The 19,750-nt window shown below is 39.3% G+C and overlaps 1 protein-coding gene across 5 annotated transcripts in view; it reads left to right on the forward strand.

The window, feature by feature from the left end:
• pard3ab (par-3 family cell polarity regulator alpha, b) overlaps positions 1 to 19,750 on the forward strand; it is a 121,801-nt gene that overhangs the window by 1,231 nt on the left and 100,820 nt on the right. The gene's annotated exons all lie outside the window — the stretch shown is intronic.

A 19,750-nucleotide genomic window follows, 5' to 3' on the forward strand; every position in this document is an offset into this window, starting at 1 on the left:
TAAATAACCAGTAAGTGATGCGGTGTTTCTTGTTAAAGTGATGAAATGAAACCATTATTTTGAAAAGCACATCATTCTGTATCAAGCGTATCCTTTTTAAACATGAACTGTTAGAAAAATGTTACATTTATTTGAACCTTCATGTAGAAATAGTTGTCAAACTGGACTAAGAAATTAAATGAACGACACAGTGGAGCGACCCCTGATCGACCCGGAAACACTTCAGTTTTGCAGCAAAGGTTTCCTCGAGAGATTTGTCGACTAGTTCTGGGAGCAGTGGTTCTGTTGGTGGTTAAAAATAAACATGAAGGTCACTTTTGAGTCTTAAAAGACTTGTTGAAGAAACGTGTCGTCTTCCGAAAGTGACTCGTCTCGGTGAAGTCCTGTTGACCTCTCGACCCGTTTGTCTCTCGACTCCTCGTGAACTTCAGAGTCCGAGGACCGAAGACGACTCGTAAATCTCAGCCGAGAGTAAAGAAGGCCGCGGCGAGAGATAACCTGCTGAACTCCCGTGTGTACAGTGAACACTTTTTCTCAGAAAACTTTTTAGAAGCAGATTTATGACTCTCGGGTCACGAGTGTCTCTGTGATCCTTCACTCCTCCTGTCGGGAGCTTCGGTGAAGATCTACGACTGGTTTGAGTTCAGGTTAAGGACTTTCTTATCTTATCTAAACACCTGTAGATGAAAAATCGTGATGTTTTTTGGAGGTTCAGCGTGAGCTTCTCAACATGAGCTTCTCGAGCGCTTAGGATCCACCTGCAGAGAGCATGAAATATCATCTAACATTTTTTTTAATTGGGGGGAAAAAGTAACTTTTCGGAGTAATTTAGTAGCCAGAGATTAAATTGCAATATCGGTATCGGCCTTTTTGGATCTTTTAAAAAAAGGTTTATGACAAAAAAAAGTCAAGATGCCAAGAAAGAAAATCATTAAAGAACACAAAATAACAAAGTTAACTGTAGTAAAAAAGTAAAAAAAAACAGTTATTCACAAGTAACCAGAGACATTACAAACATTTTTTTAATACAAAATATCTCTCGGGTAATTTTGCCAAACATTTTTACCAATGAAAGAAGTTTTAGCGAAAAATTGCTAGTAAATACTTAACTTTAAAAGAAATCGTGCCGTTAAATCTTTATACTAAACCTTTTTGAGATGATAAACGAAACCGGATGAAACTGTTGTCTTGGTATAAATTTTCCATTAGCGAAATAAAAAATAAAAATTGTAGCCACAACACAAAAGTTAAGGAAAGTATCTGAAGAAATTACTATAGTAGAGTTCCTCGATAAACTTTGGCAAATTTACCTGAGATGTATATTTTCGTTTAATTTGTTGCTCAAACAATTTTTGCCCATTAAAATAATTTTTGAAGTGAAAAAAGACGAAAGACTCCCTCGAAAAACACTAATGACTACTAAAAAAAAAATGATAGTGCTGTGAGAAATCTTTTTAGAAAAACATTCTTGCAGAGAATGAAGAAAAACTGATACAAAATTTAGTCAAAGTTTTGAATAGCAAAATAAAAATCAGCGTAACGATACTAAAGTTGAGGAAAATTTCTGAAGAAATGATAAAGATTGTAGTAGACGTTGTTGACGAATCTGGGCAACAATTACAAATAAATTGACAAACACAGATTTTTACCTTTTAGTGCAAAAGGGGCTGATTAAAAAAGAAAAGAAAGAAAAAAGCTTTAAAAAAACACGGAAAAGATGTGCTTTTAGGGAAATTATCCAAAATAATTGGATTAAAAAAAGAGAATGTAATCAAGTCGGTTGTAAAATTTTGTTAAATGGAATAAAAATCAGAGTTAATTTCACAGAGGTTGAGGAAAACGTTTCCCCAAAAAGTTGTCTGTGAACCCATAGCTGGTCAGGTGTGTTGATCTAGTGTGTCGTGATCTTGAAGTGTTGATGAAGAATATAGACGTGACTCGATGGAACCCCGAGCAGCTCCAGACCCTGGTGTTCTGGACCAGCGGTCCGGTGACGCGTCTGGTCATCATGGAGGTGCGAGCTGCTCTCAGACGGAGATATGATTTAATTGAGCTCCTGAATAATGAAGCGGATCCTGATGTAACTTTCAGGCGTTCTTGAGACGCAGAAGTGGAACTGAATCTTCCTGCAGGTCTGAATAATTCAGAACCAGCTGAGCCGACGAGCTGGTTCAGTGAGAGACGGATCAGAACCTTCCAGAACATTTCTGCATCTGTGTTGTGACCTGTTTGTAACTTATTCTATTACTGTTGTTGTCGTTATTATTACATATTATTAACTATCAATGAAATCCTTTTTATTCCACAAAGTTTTTCTTACAAATTAATTGAATGAATCTTTAATCATTTTGGCTTAAAAATGTCATTTTCATAAACATGTTTCTGTCATAAAATATTAAAATAAGTTGTATATAAAAAATATATTCATGGTTTCTAGACTAAGATTATATTGTTGTAGTAGTAACTAATTTATTACATAAATAAATATTAAAATGTCCCTTTTCTTTAACTTTCCAATTTAATTTAATTTCTTTTTCATAACACAAAAAAGAAGCTATGACCTAATGGCTTAATAAAGATAGATTTTTCCTTGTGGGACTAATAAAGTGAAAATCAAGGGGAAAAAATTACTTTATTTTTATTTATTAAATGAGTCATAAGTTCATAGAAGGTTTTTCATTCTTGGTTTTATGGAGTTTTCTTTTTAACCTTTTTTGTAGCTTTTTATCAGTTGCATTTAAATGTATTTTTGTTAATATTTAGTTCAGATTTGTGATGAGATGATTTTAAAATTGGTGTCTTATCTTTTTAAATTGTAACTATTCCACATATTCACCGTGAATCAACGTAGATACTTGGTTCTTCTTCTACACTTTCTGACATGATGGTTGGTGTCGTTCAGTCTCGGACCCTCGTGTCCCTCGTCGGTGTTCGTGACTTCCTCTGTAATTAGCCTGGAATGTCTCCGACAACGTTTTCACTCTCAACGTTCACTAGCTGAGTGTTCAGGACTCTTCCTCCTCCTCCTCCTCCTCCTCCTCTTCCCCGGGATCTAGGCCTGGGGGGGAAGTGGGTCGTGTCGGATTTTCTTCTTCTTGTAATTATGGGTCTGAAGCTGCTAAACTTGGAACCGTTACGATAATGAGGCGTTGTAAAAGTTGATGTGTGTTCTTGAGCTGTAATGGACGTCGTTGCTTTGCACTCGTTCCTAAAACACCTTGTTGGTCGCGTCCACTCGCCCTCCTGACCCTCGAAGATCCTCCTAAAGTTGCAACTGTTGCTGTTCAATATGACCTTGAAGCTGCACTAACTTTTATTTTTAGTAGTCAAGACAACTGCAGTTTTTTAATCTGATATTAATGGTTCTTTTAAATTACATAACTTTGCCTTTGGTCAACCTAAACGTTCTTAAAAGTACTTCAGTGAGTCCCGGATGGCAGTTGCGGTTATTTCCATAATGGATGAAGTCCTGAATAGTGGTGTGAATAGGAAAGAATCTCGCAATAAGAAACATCACTATACAGAGGCAACGATACTATATATTGTGATACTGTAGTAAAAAGGATATATGTGTAGTATTGTCGAGTACTTGACTCTGGTGTTGCAGAATTTACAGACCACATGACTCTTGACGAAGTTGTAACTGCTTTCATTTGTTTTTGAAACCAAAATATGTCCAAACATCAGCTTTAAAAGTAGCTGGAGTCGACTGTATCCTCTCGTCCTCAGTCATCGCTGGGATCCCATGGGAATTAATTGTTTCTGTAGCTGAGAGAGGATGTCATAACTGCTGCCATCTAGCGTTCAGAAGTTTGACAGACTGGTCACCACTTAAAAGTCGAACTACTTCTCTTCAACAAGTAGCAGATGGCTGTTGCATTCATTTCCATTGGTTAAAGTCCTGAGACAAGTAAAGCTACCTGGAAGAAAAACGGACTGAAGAGTTTTTCTGTAAATGTTAAAATGTACATAGTGTGTGATGATCGATGGTGGCGGCTGAAGACGCTTCAGTTTTCACAACCGTTTCACTGTTCTAGTGGAAGCGTGACGTATTCAATCATCTGTGGTGTTACTGGAACAGATCTGAGCCACAACTGTTGGACTGACCAGCAGTCGACCTGCTGTGACCTTTTTATATCTGACCGACTTTTGCGACACATTGCTCACGTCCCACAATGCAACTGCCAAAGTCAGTCATCGTGACATTCCTGGTTCTGCTCCTCTGATCTCATTTCCAGGGATGATGTTAAGAAAACAAGTTCTCGAGTGACCTTAAAAGATTCTCACCTCGAACCTTCATGATGCTACAAGTCGTCCGCCATTATCTCGAGGATTTGAACTTCATCCTTTTTTGGGTCCGGTGTTATGTTCCGAGCAAGTCTCCGGTCCACCGGCTCAGGTCGGCTCTTGAGCCCGATTCATTTTCCAGTTCACGCTTCTGATCGTGATGTCACCGGGCCGCTCCTGCTTCCTAAACGGGCCCTGCTGGATTAAAAGCTCTGCCGATGATCCTCGACCCGCTGACTTTGCCCTTGACCAAAAGCGCTGTGAAATATGTCCCGAAACTTGACCCGGCACCACATTTCATTTCCTAAAGTAGTCAGTTCACGCATCGGCGGAGCGGATTAGACGCGATCAAGGCCTCGCCGACCCAAACCGTGTTGATGCTCCTGACGGGCCACTTTAGCCGCGGCACAGCGGCGGACGACGTAGCATTCGTTAGCGTAGCACGTTTACAGCTCCGACTGCTGGAATCAAAACCTGCAAGAAATATGCTCTTGTTGTCGACCGTCCTATGATTCATGTGAGTTTGATGCATCACGTCTTGTATCCTGTAGTAAAACACCTGAGAAGTATTTTTAATTGGTACTTTTTAGGTTTATTTTGCTAGAAGTTCAGTGTTTGATACTACAGAGTAGCAGTGTATTGGCAAGAATCTGGTGATACAATATGTATCACGATACAGTGTCGACAATACAATATATCGTGATACTGTAGTAACAAGGATATATGTGTAGTATTGTCGAGTACTTGACTCTGCTGTTGCAGTATTTACAGACCACATGACTCTTGACGAAGTCGCTACTACTTTCATTTGTTTCGAAACCAAAATATGTCAAAACTGGAGTTAACTGTATCCTCTCGTCCTCAGTCATCACCAGGATCTTGCAGGATTCTATTGTCTGTTAGCTGTGGAGGTTGAATGACTGCTGCCACCTAGAGGCCAAAAGTTTTGATACAGTGCTGTTGAATATCAACACAGCAGGGTCAAAAAAATTATTAAAATATTTAAGTGTATGGATATTTTCTAACATACTTCGTTTTCAACTCTGACTCGACAGAAACGGTGGTCACCACTTAAAAATCAAACTTAGAGTAGCAGATGGCTGTTGCATTCATTTCCATAACGGTTAAAGTCCTGAGAGAAGTAAAGCTACCTGGAAGAAAAACAGACTGAACAAGAGTTTTTCTTTTTGGAAATGTTCAAATGTACATTTCTATGGCGGCGGCTGAAGACGCTTCAGTTTTCACAACATTTTCGCCGTTTCACCTCAGTCATCGCTCGGATCATGTAGTAGCCACGACTTAAATTGTAACACAAAATATACAAACACTGAATATTTGCATTTAAATTGTAAATAAAATCAATATTATTTGAATTATTTATGCACACTTTAATGATGTATAAACCATAAAAGCATGATTAAAAGGTCAAATTTGAAAGCCAAAAAATAATCTATACAGTGCGACTGAATATCGATTGGGTATCATGTAAAAATGTAGCGATATTTAAGTATATCAATAATTTATTACACACCTACTACAGATGTCTGCAGTAACACAAACGTTCCCCACTCTTGTATTGTACCGAAATAACCTGTTTAACATTCAATACCAAGGCTTTTATCTCAAAACCTCACTGGGATTTGAACTCGTAACCTCAAGCCTCAGTCACGGCTGAAGAAGCTTTTGAGGTTTAAACCATCGTGTTAATTTTTATTTGGTTCTTTCAACACGTCAAATTGATTCCATAATTGAGTCGCAACAGCGACATGTGCGGGCGAGTTCACCCGTATTTGTCCAGACTTGACTCCGTCAGGGTTGTTTTTTTTGTTTTGTTTTTTATCGGAAGCAGCCAAGCATCTCTGGGAGACGCACAACGTCTTATCAACACCAACTTGACGCGCTCGAGTCACATGACCATCCAAGCTGGTTGAGTCCATGTTCAAAATACTACTTTATTTAGTTAAAACTGTGATGGAAACTTTTCTTCTGATCGTTCCTGGAGCGGCGTCTTAAAGTGACGGTTCACCTAAAAGACGACGAGTCAAGTTTGGGGGGGACTCTCACTTTTAAGGTTCAACAGAACCTGGAACCACAACCAGCAGGTTCAGGGTCTAGACTTGAGTGTAGACGCTTGTGTTTGGTCAGATGTTTGGTTCTCATAAGAACCGCCGTGTGGTCGTGTGACGCTGCTGCGCCCTGCTGAGTCGTTTTATTCTCCCCCGTCCTCTCCCCCCTTCCCTCCCCTCCCCCCGACCCACATGTGAGGGAGTTCCTGGCCCAGAAGACTGGCTCTTGTTTTCAGCTGATTTTTTTTTTTTCCACCAGAGCTAAGAGACTCCGAAATGTCGAAGTGTGTTCATGTGTGTGTCACTTTGTGTGCGTACAGGAGGGGGATTGTGCGGAACAATCCGACACTGTGACCCGTCTCTGTAGAGTTTGGATCTTGTTTCTCGTCTTGTGCGTCTCGCGGCTGCTGCTCTGTGGGAGACGACAACAGTTGTGTTGTTGGTGTCGGTCCTTCAGATGCCACGCTGTGTTTGTGCGACGAGGCTGTTGTGCGTTTTATCAGGACGGATAAGAATCGATGCGTCACATCTGCCGTTTATACTGAACGACGTAAACAAACAAGTTAATGACATCAAATGTTTGTTTTTTTAATAAAATAAACTAATAGTAACAAGTATATATGTGTAGTATTGTCGAGTACTTGGCTCTGGTGTTGCAGTATTTACAGACCACATGACTCTTGACGAAGTCGTAACTGCTTTCATTTGTTTTCAAACCAAAATATGTCCGAACATCGGCTTTAAAAAGCTGCTGGAGTCGACTGTATCCTCTCGTCCTCAGTCATCGATCGGATCACACGAGATTTCGATGTTCCTGCAGCTGTGGAGGACCTAAAAGAAAATGAATCTGTTTCTTGGTGTAAACATTTATTGATAAGCTTTAACAGTTTAATGTCTTCAAACAACCTCTGCATGTCTTTGAACTGTGGGATGAAACCGGAGTGAAGTTTTCATTTTTGTTTTTAAATGGTTTAAAGTTACTTCTAGCAGCTTAAAAAGACGATTTATTTTGATTTTCTTTAAACATTTTTGAAGTTTTTGTGAAACATCCCACAAAGTATTGACGTGATTAATGAATGAAAATATGAAGTACTCATTATATTGCTAAAAATACTTTTAAAATATTGTTACCTGGTAGAATAAAAAAAAAAGTTTATAAACAATTATCGAAATAAGAATTTCCAATCGGATTTAAACTTTTGGGGAAATTCTAGGGTTCTATTTGTCCACCTTTAAATGAAACTGAGCAGTTTTATGTTTTTAAATGAAGCCTCATCTCGTCTGCGACTAACTATCTTAACTAACTAGACCAGTGGAAAAAGTCATCCTTTAATTCTGTATTTCTCCTTTTTTTTATTTAATTAATGTTCACATTTACTCACTGTATTTGTTCCTGCAATTGTTTGTTATAATACATTTTTCTTCGTTTATATTTTAACTCTTTAAAACTTGAATTTGAGCAGCCAGACGCCACCGTAGCTGCACTTGTTCTTCCTTGTAAAGTGTCCCTCATCAGACGGGTTTGTGGAGAGTTGGACTGGATTTTATTGTGAAGCCGAACAGGAAGTCAAACCGATGTGACCAGAGTTTAGAGATCGTCGATAACGATGATGGTGATGAGCAAGAGAGCCCGGCTCCTCTTCTCCATGTGGGTCAAAGGTCGTGCACCAAAAAGCAGACCATGTATGAGATGAGATTAAGGAGGTTGATGTGCTACTCTGGCTGATGAAGCTCCGTCGTCTAAATTTAGAGCCGCTCTGACGGATGACGCTCCGAACCCTCGGGACACAAACTCCACTCTCAGGCCGCGATCACTGTCCCGCTCTGGCTGCGGGAATGTCCGGTCGATGATCGATTTAAGCGGTTGATGGTTGATCCGAGTCGGATAAATGATCTCTTTCTCTCTCTCCATCTCTGAGCCCTGGAGTTCTGGAGGTCCAACACGGAAGAAGGTGGACCTGAGATGCAGGTCTGACCCACCAGCTGATGGTGAAACTCTCCGATGACTTCCTGTCAATCATCTGGTTCTGCCTGATCTGATGTTTCCGTTTTTTTTTTTTGATCGACTCCGTGTCGCAATCACTGTCCTCGCCGCCGTCTCTCAGTTCTCCCTCCGTCCAGCAGGGGGCAATGTACAAAGAATGGTCGTTTGTTGCTGAGCTCGAGCGTCGGTTTGAAGTCGTGACGAACCTCGGCGTGACGTGAACGAGTTTCAAAATAAAAGTCTGACGTTTTGTTTTGATGTGTAGGTTTGTGATGCGTGTTTCTTATCCGATAAACTTGGATCCTTGTCGTCGTCTTCAGTGTGTGTTTACTAACATACTTTTGAATTATTTAAAATAAACAATTTATTGTTATTTCTACATAATCGCATCATATTGTATTTTTAGTCATGCTGTCATATTCTTTATGTTATACAGAAATAACTATATATTATTTCTCATGATACTGTATCGTTATTCAGCAGCACGGTCTCGGTTTATTAGTCTTGCATGATCCGAGCGATGACTGAGGACGAGAGGATACAGTCGACTCCAGCAGCTTCTAAAGCTGATGTTTGGACATATTTTGGTTTGAAAACAAATGAAAGTAGTTGCAACTGAGGACGAGAGGATACAGTCGACTCCAGCAGCTTCTAAAGCTGATGTTTGGACATATGTTGGTTTGAAAACAATTGAAAGCAGTTGCAACTGAGGACGAGAGGATACAGTCGACTCCAGGAGCTTCTAAAGCTGATGTTTGTACATATGTTGGTTTGAAAACAATTGAAAGCAGTTGCAACTGAGGACGAGAGGATATAGTCGACTCCAGCAGCTTCTAAAGCTAATGTTTGGACATATGTTGGTTTGAAAACAAATGAAAGCAGTTGCAACTGAGGACGAGAGGATACAGTCGACTCCAGCAGCTTCTAAAGCTAATGTTTGGACATATTTTGTTTTCAAAACAAATGAAAGCAGTAACGACTTTGTCAAGAGTCATGTGGTCTGTAAATACTGCAACACCAGAGTCAAGTACTCGACAATACTACACATATATCCTACAGTATCACTATATATTGTATCGTTGTCCCTGTATCGTCAGATTCTTGACAACACGCATCACTAAACACCATTTGTAGTTTATGTTTGAGGTTGAAAACTGTCAGAATTGTGTCTTGATTGACTGTCTGTCCAGAACAACTTAATTCTTTGTGTGCGTTTGTGTGCGTTTGTGTTTCAGGGCAGCGTGCCAGACATTTCAAAGAGGTGGTCTGTGTCATTTGTGTTGACCCGGGAGTTGAACTCTGGCCCGAGTCTCTGTTAGCGAGTTCTGGTCCGTTACTGACCCGAGAGATGAGTTTGTGTAAAAGTTTTACTTTGTGAACGAAGACATGTTTGTGTTTGTATTTCAGTGTCATCCTAATATATTTTTTATTAACTTTACACATAGAGTTTGATTTTATAATTCCAATAATTGAAAAAATACTGAATTTATAGAATTCATCTTTCAATTTGTGGCTTTTTTAATTCAATATAAGTGTTTGTATAGTATTGAAACCAGACAATACTAATGGATCACAGAGCTACTAATCATGGCAACACTATTATACTAATGTTATTATATTTAAAATGCTACATATTTAAAACGTCTACAATAAATCAATTTATATTTTTGAATAGAATCATAATATCAAACCCTCTAAAAAACATGTTAAAAAAATTGAATTTTTATAAATTATTCTATTTTATAAAATAGAAAATAAAAAATTCAACCTATTTAATATAGAAAATATTTAAATAAATTATTAATGTACAGTATATATATAAAAAATACAATAAAATGCTTAAACACTGTTAAATTCAACCATTCAATGTTCAGATGTCACTGATACACTTATGTGCGTGTCTTGTGTGTGTGTGTGTCGATGTCGTTTGTGTGTGTGTGTCGATGTCGTGTGTGTGTGTCGATGTCGTGTGTGTTTGTTGTCGACTCGCTGGTGTTTTTGGGTCGTCCTCATTTTTCACGACTCAGCAGAATCTCTGGCGCAGCAGTTTGATTGACATGAGTCTCGACTGGAGTCTCTCGCTCCAGTTCCTCGCTCTCTGACCCTCCAGGCGTCTGGACCTGGACCCCGAGTCCAGTCCGGTCTGGTTAGGGATGTGAACCAGGTCAGTCCTCACAGAAGGACGGTTGCAGGTTCTACATCTTCTGGACGAACCTTGACCTTGATGCTTGAAACGAAGCTCAAAGAATCAAAAACTTTCTCCGTAAATCTTTCATTATTTTTGCGACATCATATCAATGTTTCCATGGCAACGGTCCGTCAGGTGGTGTCTCACCTGTCCTTGAACGCCTCACCTGTGCGTGGACGAGGTCGGGGCGTCGTCCCTGATAAGACGAGTCAAGATTGTGCGAGTCGGCGTTTATTGTTGTGTAGTTTCTGTCACATGACCAGAGGAGGAGAGTGAAGTCATCGCCGTGACAACTGTGGGAACAACTTTCTTTCTCGTGTTACCTGTCACTTCTCTCTCTCTCTCTCCCCCCCCCCTTTCTCTCTCTTTATCTCTCACCTCCTGGTTTTCCCACATTCCTTCTTCCTCTCTATTCCCTCTATTACTTTTTTTTCCTCCCCCTTTCCTCTTTGTTCCTTCTTATTCCCTCATATTCTTTCTCTTTATCTGTCACTATATCAGGTCAGTTAATTTTCCCCTTAAATCCCCCTTCTCTTCTTTTCCTTTCATCCCTTGTTCCTTACCCACTCTTCATCTTTTTCCTTTCCTCTCGTTCTGCTTTGATCTTCCACCTTCCCTCCTTTCTTTTCATCATGTTCTTTCTTTGTTCTTGCCTCTCGCTCTCTCGCTCCTTCTCACTCTTCATCCCTTTCCTCCACTTCGCTCTTCTTATTGCTTTCTTTCACTCTTTATCACTTTATTTCTTTTTTTCTGTCTCTCCCAGTTCCCTCCGGCTCTTTCTTTCTCTCTTTGCGTTCTTTCTCTCTTTTTCATGCTCTTTCTCTCTCTCTTAAATCTCTCTTTCTCCCTCTTACTCTTTCTTTAACCCTCTCTAAATCTTTTTTTGTCTTCCTCTTAGCTTTCTTTCACTCCTTTTCCTGCTCTTTCCATCTCCCTCTAACTCTTTCTTTATCCCTCTTTTTTTATCCCTCCAACTTTCCTTATGTCTTTCCTTTTTTTCACTCCTTTCTCTTCTTGCTTTTTCTTTCTCTTTATCACTATTTCTCTTTGCTGTTTCTCTCTCTTCTATCAGGCTATTTCTTTCACTCTCCTTTCATGCTCCTTCTTTCTCTCTCTAACTTCCTTTCTCACGCTTAACTCTTTCTTTATCCTTACTCCTTTCTCTCTCACTTAGTTCCTTGTCTCTTCTCGTTCGTTCTTCTTTCTCTATTACTCTTTGTCATTTGTTGCGCTTTCTCTCTTGCTCTTTATTTCCCTCTCTCTGTGCTTTCTTTCCCTCTCTCCTTTCTCTTTCTCTTTCTCTCTCTCTCTCCCTCCCTCTGTTGCATGCGTCAGACGAGCTTCACGTCATATTCGTGTGACTCTGAGCCTGAGATTATAAACACAGCAGCTGATCCTCTCTTCCTGTGACGCCTCTTCACCGTCACAGATGGTCGTTACGTAAAGAAACAAACGCCGAACGACGTTCTCTCCGATCAGAGCTCAACATCTGCCGTCGATCATAATGTGGGCGCTGATCTCACCCCCCCCCCCTCTGACGCCCCAATACTGATGGCTGAAAATATCAAACCATGTGATTAGAATACATGTATAATCAAGTATAGTTCTTATTTTATTTTGATTTATTTTTTATGAACAATTGCTGCATTTGCTGTGGCTATTGGAAAAAACTATTTCAATAAATCAATAAAGTTCTACCTTACCTTACCTATATAGTATTAAGTAGTATTTTGTTTTACTTCGAATATTGTAGTCATTTTTATAAACCGTATCATGTTGTAAATTGCTTTTATAATTTTCTTAATCCTAAAATTCAAATGATGTTTTTTTATTATTTTATTGTAAAACTTGTATTTTAAAAGTTGAGTTTTGTATGTTAAACTATAGTAATTTAGGCATTTTGTTACACATTTAATTACATTATGTTCATTTTAGAGTACATTTTTTTGTGAAATTCCTTTTTATAATTTGTTTTATACAATTATTTAATAATAACTATATCAATTTGCAAAAGTCCCGAAAAAACCCTGAATTAAAGTGACTCAAATGATGCTATATATATATATATATATATATATATATACAGTATTTCTTGATTTTCCGGAACTCCTGTTGTGTTATCAGTTTTATCTTGCCCTTTAAAATATATACTTTATTGAGTATTGTTTTGATTGTTTAAGCGCTTTGTGACCCTGGTCTGGAAAATCGCTATACAAATAAAAATTACTTACTTACTTACTATATAATATAAACTATATATATTTATATGCTATAGCTTAATGTGCATATACTGTATGCATATTAAAAAAAAGTATTGAGTTAAAGTAAATTTATTGGCCTCATCAATTCATCTCTACAAGACGACATGAGTTCCAAAGAGTTCATAACCGAGTTTCCTCGTCTGCTCCGTCTGTCCTTGTGTAATCTGACGCTGCAACAGTTGTGTGTGTGTGTGTGTGTGTGTGTGTGTGTGTCTGTGTGTGTGTGGTCACATGACTGTGAGTCAGAGGTCTGCCGGTGACTCTGCTGGATTCAGTTTGACAAGATAATCCATGTGTGCGCTCGACAACTGTTCCTCGCTCACAGAACACCAGCGTGTCCCGTGTTTGCTCGCCGCCGCTCTGCCAGAGGATTCTTAGAAGAACCGGTTCTGTTCATTTTCAACTTCACTCCTGAATTTCACAGGAACCGATTTTAAACTTATGAACAAACATTTCTGCAGCACTTGTAAACACACAACTCTGGGTCATGACGTGTGTAGACGACGACAACAACGAGTGCATTAACAGACCTGCATGAAAAACTTCAAAAGGTGATGGAGTACATGGGAAAAATACTGAGTTTTGAAAAACGAATAAAGTATTCATGGAAATAAGACACAAATAATGGTAAACATTTGAAGCTAAAAAGCAATTGAAAAAAAAGACAAAATTCTACATAAAACTGCTATTAATATTATTTATTAAGAAACATTGTTTAATTAAAATATACTCTTCCTTAAAACTGTTTATTTTGGTCACACTATATTAAAATTTGATTGATTGATTTAATTTAAAATGACAAGGAACAATTAAAAAAAATAATACGTTATTTTTTATTCATAGAAATGTTTTTATTAATGAACTTAAAATAATTCCATCAGCAAAAAGTGTGAAGTTATGACCTGCATTTTTAGTAAAGTAAAAGAAAAACATTATTAAAAAAAATGTGTTGCTTGCAAAAACCGTGTGAAAACTAGAAATTAATGAGTAAACAAAAAAAAAAGAAGACTAAATATAGAATATTATTAATTTAAAACTTAAACTAAAAACCTAAACCTAAATAATATGATCTCTTCCCAAAAATGTTTTTTTCCAGATCATAAAATTTAAACCTAAATTTGAATTTTGAAAATTGAAACAACTACAAAACTTTTTAAATGATAAAGAACTTAAAATAAATCTGTCAGATCACTCAATGATTGAAAATAGAATTTAAATACAATTATATTATAATAATAATAATAACTTTTAAAAAAGGACGACGTCAGCAAGAATAAAGACTGAAATCTGCGGTGACGGCTGCGGCGCAAACGCTGGTTCACCACATTGAACCTGGACCGCTGACGGACAGGAAATCCTGCTGTCAAAAACCAGATTACAATCTCCTAATCCCAGGATCTGCCTCCGTGACGGGACTTTGTAAGTGACACTGATAAGACGCCGGAGTCGGTTTCACCGCCACCGGTTCCGCGGCCGTTTCGATCGCGTCTTCCTGGTGCCGCCGGAGCGTCGGGTCAAGTCCACGGTCGATGGTTTGAGCATCAGTCGGAGCGTGGAGTGATCCGGTCGCACAAGTGTGTCAGTGTGTCAGCGAGGCGGCTTCAGATGAACTCCAGGTCACATGCTTCCTGCGTCTCACGGCTGCAGAGCCTCCGGTCGTCAGGACAGTCCTGCTGAGAGATGCTTGTCTCTGACAGCTGTCAATCAAGAGTAGCAGGTTTAGTCCTGGGAACTGAAGACAAAAACTCTCCTGTCTCAAATGTCTTCATCTTTATGACCACATGATGTTTGATTGACATCTTTCTGTCATCACAATATTGATTTTTTTTTTTGATTTTAACATTTAAAATGTTAAAATGTTTTTATCCAATGTCCATATTGTAAGGTTACATTTTTAATGCTAATTGAATATGAAACTTTTAAATTTTCTTATTCCAATTTCAGTTTAAAAAAAAACGCGCCAGTTTTTTCTATATCGTCACATGATCATCTCAGGTCGCGTGATTGGCTGAAAGTTTAATCAAGTAGCTCGGTTCTCTGTTGGTATTGTCTGGTCGTAGTCCATTTTTATATTGAATTTAAAGCACTATGAATAAAAATAAACATTTCTGAATAACAAATATATATATATTTATGAATTTTTGGATAAATAACATCAAATATTGTGGTTAAAAAAAAAAGAAAATATTTAATTTTAATTATTAATTTAAATAATTTATTATTATAATTATTTAAAAACTACAAACTGGTTCAACCTTTCAATTCAAAAATATTCTACTAAATAACAACAACAAAAAATGCTTAAAAAAAACGGACAGACATTTGAATAAGTAAAACAATTTAATTAAATCTTTATTCCGATGGAACTGATATTATTCCTTATATATAAGGTTGATTCACTCCATGGTTTTCCTCCCACTGACACAGACACATCTGTAACTAACTTAAATACAAGTTTATCGTATGTTTCCCACCAGAACATGCGTTTTGTCGGCTCAAAACGTGAACTTGGTTTCTTAAAAGTTCTTGAAAAAGATCCTCCGTGCTCCACTCTTCCGTCCCGGCAAGCCTCCATTATTCATGCGCTCGCCGCGGGCGAACAACTCCTTCCTTTTGTTTCCTCCTCCTGCTTCAGTTCTGATCATAAAGCTTCGATGCCGGAGGAGAAATCTTCTCCCCGATCCTCAATAATTCAGACCTGCTGAAAGTACCCGGTGCTCCTCAAACCAGGAGCGAATGAAGAGCGCTTGAATATTAAGAGCACGAGAGTATATGCGTCAGGTACTGACCACTGCGGACCTTAGACGACTAACCAGAGGCAGGTGGTCATTATGTTTCGTCAGGATCATACGTGGACTGAAGCTTGTTGTGTTGAAGTCGATCTTGTCGTCGCTGCCACATGGTTTTAAGAACTGAGGTCTCAGTTACTGGGTGGTTGTTACCTGGATGAAAGGCTCCTGTGTGTGTGTGTGTGTGTGTGTGTGTGTGTGCGCCCACCAGGTCACGTGTGTTCCAGGGTAAAGGTCACACTTGACATCAATCACTTGTCTCATGTCGTCCAACAACAGTAGCCGAATGAAAGAAGAACCGGCGAGTGTTCGTCTCTTATCTGGATTTTAAAAAATGCAGGAAGTCGCCGTCGCCGCTTTATCTGCGTCCGTCAACACAGCAGTTCAAACACACTCTGGTTTGTTCCCTCGTGTGTCGCTGATGACGAGATGTCGTCATGTGTGTGCGTCTAAAACCTCACGTTTATACCACCGTAGACGTGCACGTGAAACTACTGGACAAGACTAGAGCGGTGTCTTGTGTCAACAATACATCGATGCGTATCACGATATGATGTATCGTGATTATATGTGTAGTATTGTCGAGTACTTGACTCTGAATTTACAGACCACATGACTCTTGACGAAGTCGTAACTGCTTTCATTTGTTTTCAAACCAAAATATGTCCAAACATCAGCTTTAAAAGCTGCTGGAGTCACTGTATCCTCTCGTCCTCAGTTGTAACTGCTTTCAATTGTTTTGAAACCAAAATATGTCCAAACATCAGCTTTAAAAGCTGCTGGAGTCACTGTATCCTCTCGTCCTCAGTTGTAACTGCTTTCAATTTTTTTTAAACCAAAATATTTCCAAACATCAGCTTTAATAGCTGATGGACTCACTGTATCCTCTCATCCTCAGTCATCGTTTGGAATTCATTGCTATTTTAGCTGCGGAGGACTTAACTGCTGCTGCCATCTAGGGGCCGGAAGTTTAATATTTACTTAAACACAAAGATGAACAAACGTATATTGTAAATATATTTTCATGTTAATTATAAATAAAAAAGATTGAATAACTTTATTTACACTTCATTGAAATATAAACCATAAAGGAAGTATCACTAACATTAACTAATCTCTCGGAGGGTCTACAGTAAGTGGAGAGTCAAAATGGCCGACCAGGGAGTCTGAATTGAATCTTTGTCCACTGTGGCAAGTAAGAAGGAAAGAGTGGAGCGTTGACGCAGAAGAAGTTTGGATTTATCCGGATCATGCAAACGCTCCTGATCCTCGGCGACACTCCGGTCCACAGCTTGTAGCAGATCCGCCAACCTCCATGCGTCTCGTGCTAGTTTGTAAAAATAAAGACGTCACAAAAAGTTGATTGTTGTTTGCTCGTGAACTTGTGGCGACAGGTCGGTGACTCATCTTGTCACTGGTTCAGACTCACTGCCCCCCCACGACAACACCCAGAGTCCTATATCTGCAGCAGAGTTGATCCACCAGGAATGTTACCACATCAAAGATCCTGCGACAGCTTCAGTAAGAAGAGCTGCAGCTGAACGTCAGTCACCTCGGGCAGGACCCTCTCCCGCACCAGGACCCTCTCCCGCACCAGGACCCCCTCCCGCACCAGGACCCTCTCCCGCACCAGGACCCTCTCCCGCACCAGGACCCCCTCCCGCACCAGGACCCCCTCCCGCACCAGGACCCCCTCCCGCACCAGGACCCCCTCCCGCACCAGGACCCCCTCCCGCACCAGGACCCCCTCCCGCACCAGGACCCCCTCCCGCACCAGGACCCCCTCCCGCACCCGGACCCCCTCTCAGGACGCTCCCATGTGAAGTCTCCAGCTCTGGACCAGGATGAAAGGAGGAGCCGCCACAACTGGACTGGCTCTGTGCCAGGACATCCCAGGAGCGAGGGAAGACCCGACGGTTGTGAAGGAGGAGAGTGTGAAGACCTGAACATGGAGGTCCACATTGGTGCAACTCACTGAGCTGTAGTATCTGATGGACCATATCAGTCTTTTTCTCTTTTTTTTTAAATACTTCCAAGTTACATCCGCCATTTTGACTCTCCACTGACATTAGACCCCCACCTAGTAGATTAATCTCTTTTTAAAAATCCGGTATGTCGTGTCAAAGCATGTTACACTAAAACATTGCTATATTATATATATACAGTATATATAACACCAAAAGATAAATAACCACAATATACATCATTTTCTAATCTTATTCTAGTCTCTGTCATTTTATTTACACCTTATATTTCAATAAAGTTTGATTCAATTTAAAGAATTTGATGTTTTTATTTACAATTAAAATGTAAACATTCACTGCGTTCGTTTCTACGTTGCAGTTAAACTTCCGACCAGTAGATGGCAGCAGTCGTTACGTCTCAGCATCTTAATAGACAAAGGAATCCTGCAAGATCCAGATGATGACTGAGGACGAGAGGATACAGTGTCTCCAGCAGCTTTTAAAGCTGATGTTTGGACATATTTTGGTTTAAAAAAAAAATTACGACTTCGTCAAGAGTCATGTGGTCTGTAAATACTGTGACACCAGAGTCAAGTACTCGACAATACTACACATATATACTTGTTACTACAGTATCACGATATATCGCTGTCCCTGTATCGGATTATTGACCGTAAACTTCTCAAGTCGTGACCAGCATCGATTCGTTCAGTTTCTTCTTCACAGTCTAATTAATTAACTCTGGTGCGTCTTGTAATCCAGAAAGTGTGCGAGCGCCGACGATAATCCCGTCGTACTCTCTTAATCCACCGAGAGCCAGCGCCCCCTGCTGAGGGGTCACCGCGGCGATTAAACGAAGTTGTTAGCGTTTTTTGTCTCTAAAGTTAATCGTCATGTTTTCTTAATTCCACTCTGAGTCACTTCCTGCTGCCGTCTCCATCTGCTGCTTAATCCCACATCTACACCCGTAATTATTCTCTCAGGCGTCGCTTCACTTCCCCGAGGACCGCAGACGCCGGCGTAACAAACGTGTAAACGTCTTCCACGAGTCGTCTCTCTGGGATTACAGGTGTGAGATTAGCTGTAGAACAAAAACCCACTGCAAGTGTAGATTCCTGCACTCGTCGTGTCGCCGACGGCAACCAGGCGACTCAAACTGGTTTTGTCGTCTTGCTCTCGGGCGCTAAAGTAGGAATCTTTGAGTTGATGAGAAAATGGTGGCGAGTTGTGATTCTTTTTTCGAGTCAAGGAGCTCGAGTCACTTGAGACAGATGTTGAGATTTGGGATTTTTTGGGATTATTTCAATGTTGTGCGTTTGTGATGTTGTGTCTGTTTGTGATGTGATGTGATCTTTGACGCTCGTGTTTTAATTTTGCCTGTTTCGTATTTTGTGCGTTTCTTATTTTGTACGTTTCTTATTTTGTGTGTCTTTGATGCTCGTGTTTTAGTTTTACCTGTTTCGTATTTTGTGCGTTTCTTATTTTGTGTGTCTTTGATGCTCGTGTTTTAGTTTTACCTGTTTCGTATTTTGTGCGTTTCTTATTTTGTGTGTCTTTGATGCTCGTGTTTTAGTTTTGCCTGTTTCGTATTTTGTGCGTTTCTTATTTTGTGTGTCTTTGATGCTCGTGTTTTAGTTTTACCTGTTTCGTATTTTGTGCGTTTCTTATTTTGTGTGTCTTAGATGCTTGTGTTTTAATTTTGCGTTTTTTATTTTGTGTGTCTTTGATGCTCGTGTTTTAATTTTGCCTGTTTCTTATTTTGTGTGTTTCTTACTTGGTGCGTTTCTTATTTTGTGTGTCTTTGATGCTCGTGTTTTAATTTTGCCTGTTTCTTATTTTGTGCATTTCTTATTTTGTGTGTCTTTGATGCTCGTGTTTTAAATTTGCCTGTTTCTTATTTTGCCTGTTTCTTACTTTGTGCGTTTCTTATTTTGTGTGTCATTGATGCTCGTGTTTTAGTTTTGTCTGTTTCTTATTTTGTGTGTTTCTTACTTTGTGCGTTTCTTATTTTGTGTGTCTTTGATGCTCGTGTTTTAATTTAGCCTGTTTCTTATTTTGTGTGTTTCTTATTTTGTACGTTTCTTATTTTGTGTGTCTTTGATGCCTGTGTTTTAATTTTGCCTGTTTCTTACTTTGTGCGTTTCTTATTTTGTGTGTCTTTGATGCTCGTGTTTTAATTTTTCCTGTTTCTTATTTTGTGCGTTTCTTATT

Source organism: Callionymus lyra, chromosome 16, assembly GCF_982586985.1.
Source record: "Callionymus lyra chromosome 16, fCalLyr1.hap1.1, whole genome shotgun sequence".
NCBI lineage: Eukaryota > Metazoa > Chordata > Actinopteri > Syngnathiformes > Callionymidae > Callionymus > Callionymus lyra.